We start from the raw sequence: 3,910 nt of genomic DNA on the forward strand, positions 1-3,910 counted from the left end.
CACAAGGTAGCAGAAGTGTTGATGAATATTACAAAGAGATGGAGGTTTCCATGATTAGGGCTAATGTTATGGAGGAGTGGGAGGCTACTATGGCTCAATTCCTACATGGCTAAATAGTGATATAAGGGATGTTGTGGAGCTGCAAAATTATGTAGAGTTGGAGGACTTAGTACATCAAGCTTCCAAGGTGGAATAACAATTGAAGAGAAAGGGTGCCATGAGGAGGACTTCATCTAATTTTCACTCTCCTAGCTAGAAGTACAAGAATAAGAAGGAGGGAGGATCATCAATAAGCAACCCCAATGTTGTAGCTTACATAACTCAAAATAAGTCTAATGAGGCACTTGAGAAAACAAAGAGTAGTGAGATTAAGTGCTTCAAATGTTTGGGAAGAGGTCATATAGCTTCTCAATGTCTCACTAAGAAGACTATGTTACTTAAGGAGAATGGAGAAGTAATTAGTGAATCTTCTTCAAATTATCCATCTAGTGATTAAAATGAGCATAAAGATGAAAGAGAGTTAGAAGAAGATTTGTTCATGATTAGAAGGATGTTGGGTAGTCAAGTAGTTGAATTGGATAATTGTCAAAGAGAAAATATTTTTCATGCAAGATGCCTCATTCAAGGGAAGTTGGGCTCTTTAATCATTGATGAGGGAGTTGCACTAACGTGGCTAGTGCAAGGTTGGTTTCAAAACTGAATTTGGAGACTAAGCCACACCTGCGACCTTACAAACTTCAATGGCTTAGTGAAGATGGTGAGATGACCGTGAATAGGCAAGTTGTGTGATGTGGTGCCTATGGAGGCTTGTCATTTGCTTCTTGGGAGACCTTGGCAGTATATAGGAGAGTCATGCATGATGGTTTCACTAATAAGTTCTCTTTTGTGCATAAAGACCACAAAACTACTCTTGCACCATTGGCTCCGAGAGAAGTTAGTGAGGATCAACTAAAAATGATAAAGAAAAGAAAAGAAGAAAAAAAAGGAAGAAGAGAGTGAAAAGAAAAAAGAAAAACAGAGTGAAAAGAAAAATAAGGGCAAAAAAGAGAAAAAGAAAAAAAAATCAAATCTGTTTATAAAAGAAAAATAAGTCAAAAGGGCTATGCAATTGAGAAAGCTAATACTTTTACTTTTGAGTAAAAAAGGTAATTCAAACAGCCCATGTTCTACTAACTCTCTTCTAAAAGAGGTTTCTTCTTTGCTGCAGGATTTTGAAGATGTTTTTCCCAAAGAAGTGCCTATAGGTTTACCCCCTCTTAGGGGCATTGAGCATCAAATTGACCTTATTCCAGGAGCTTCGTTGCCTAATACACTAGCCTATCGAAGCAATCCCCAAGAAACCAAGGAGATTCAAAAGCAAGTTGAAGACTTAATGCGAAAATGGTGGGTTAAAGAAAGCTTGAAACCATGTGCAATCCCAATTATTCTAGTCCCTAAGAAAGATGGAACTTGGAGGATGTGCACAGATTGTATAACTATCAATAACATCACTGTAAAGTATAGACGTCCCATTCCTAGGTTAGATGACTTGGTGAATGAATTGTATGATGCTTGTGTCTTCTCTAAAATTGACTTGAAAAGTGGATATCACCAAATTAGAATCAAAGAAGGAGATGAGTGGAAAACAACCTTTAAAACTAAATATGGGTTGTATGAATGGTTAGTTATGCCTTTCGGGTTAACCAATGCTCTTAGTACCTTGATGAGATTGATGAATCATGTATTGAGGAAATTTCTAGGAAAGTTTGTTGTAATATATTTTGATGATATGCTTATTTATAACAAATCTTATGATGATCATGTGGTGCATTTGAGGTGTGTTTTGGAAGCACTTCAGTTGGAGACATTATATGCTAACATGAAAAAATGTGTGTTTTGTATGGATCATGTAGTTTTTCTTGGTTTTGTTGTTAGCTCACTAGGAGTGCAGGTTGATCTAGAAAAGGTGAAAGCAATTCAAGATTGGCCAACCCCAAAAAATATAAGTGAGGTAAGGAGCTTCAATGGCTTAGCAAGTTTCTATAGGAGGTTTGTTAGAGATTTTAGGACTTTGGCTACACCTCTTAATGAAATATTTAAAAAACACGTTTGATTTAAATGGGAAGAAAAAAAGAGAGAAGGCTTTTGCTACCCTTAAGCATGAGTTAACTAATGCCCCTATACTTGCATTACCAAATTTTGCAAAATCTTTTGAAATTGAATGTGATGCCTCTAATATGGGTATTGGTGTTGTTTTGGTGCAAGAAGATCATCCAATTGCTTATTTTAGTGAGAAGTTAAATGGCGTTATCCTAAACTATCCTACTTGTGGTAAGGAATTGTATACATTAGTGAGAGCATTGAAAACTTGGCAACGTTATCTCTTGCCAAAGGAATTTGTAATCCATAATGATCATGAGTCCTTAAAGTACTTAAAAGGCCAAGGAAAGTTACATGAAAGACATGCAAAATGGGTAGAGTTTTTAGAACAATTTCCTTATGTCATAAAACATAAAAAGGGAAAACCAAACATTGTTGCTGATGCTTTGTCTAGAAGGTATGCATTACTCTCTACTCTTGAAACTAGAATTTTTAGACTTGAGCCTTTGAAGGAAATGTATTTGCATGATTCGGAATTTTTTTAGATATATGCTAATTGTGGAAAAGTGTCTCAAAATGGATGCTTTAGACGTAAGGGCTACTTGTTCAAAGAGAAAAGATTATGTGTGCCTAAGTGTTCATAAGGGATTTGTTGGTAAAAGAAGCCCATTAAAGTGGGTTGATAGGAAATTTTGGAATCCAAAAGACTTTAGAAACATTGCATGAGAACTTTTACTGGTCTAATATGAAACGAGATGTGCATAAACATTGTCAACAATGCATTGTTTATAAAAAGGCAAAATCAAAAGTGATGCCACATGGTTTATATACTCCCCTACCTGTTCCTGATTTTCCTTGGATTGATATATCTATGGACTTTGTTTTAGGGTTGTTTAGAACTAAGAATGGGAAAGATTCTATTTTTGTGGTTGTTGACAAATTTTCAAAAATGTCACATTTTATACCATGTAAAAAGGTTAATGATGTTTGCCATGTAGTTGACTTGTTTTTCAGGGAAGTTGTGCGGCTCCATGGACTACCTAAGAGCATTGTAAGTGATAGGGACACCAAGTTCCTAAGTCATTTTTGGAGAACGTTATGGGGTAAGTTGGATATTAAATTACTTTTCTCTACTACTTGTCATCCACAAACCGATGGACAAACTGAGGTTGTGAATAGAACTTTAGGTACTTTGCTTAGGACTATTTTAAAGAAAAATCTTAAATCTTGGGATGAACATTTGCCTTATGTAGAGTTTACATAGGGTTGTCCATAGCACAACTAATTGTTCACCATTTGAAATTGTGTATGGATTTAATCCTCTGACACCACTTGACTTATTACATATGCCTAACATTTTTGAATTTAAGCATAAAGATACACATGCTAAGGCTAAAATGTGAAGAAGTTGCATGAGCAAGTGAAAGCTCAAATTGGAAAGAAAATTGAAAGTTATGCTTAGCAAGCCAACAAAGGCAAAAAGAAAGTTATTTTTGAACCTGGTGATTGGGTTTGGGTACACATGAGAAAAGAAAGGTTCCTTGAACAAAGGAAGTCTAAACTTCAACCTAGAGGAGATTGACCATTCCAAGTCCTATAAAGGATCGATGATAATTGATAATGTTGTCGTTGACGCGATCAAATTAAAACTACTAAATTATAGCAACTTCAGTATTGCTAAGATAGTTGTTAAGGAAATAGAAAGGTAAAGTTAACCCTAAGTCGTCTCCCAACGAACACAAAATTGATTTTTAACAAATCAGTTCTTATAAAATCTATACAACAGAGTTAGCCAAATAAAATAATAAAAATATAGGAGGATTAAGATAAA

General features: G+C 35.2%; 1 pseudogene; it reads left to right on the forward strand.

The window, feature by feature from the left end:
• Positions 1–217: 217 nt before the first annotated feature.
• Positions 218–952, forward strand: LOC146883856 (uncharacterized; annotated as a pseudogene).
• Positions 953–3,910: the final 2,958 nt, after the last annotated feature.

The sequence above is a fragment of the Vigna unguiculata genome, chromosome 9 (assembly GCF_037176805.1).
Source record: "Vigna unguiculata cultivar grain cowpea cultivar isolate G323 ecotype 2 chromosome 9, ASM3717680v1, whole genome shotgun sequence".
Lineage (NCBI taxonomy): Eukaryota > Viridiplantae > Streptophyta > Magnoliopsida > Fabales > Fabaceae > Vigna > Vigna unguiculata.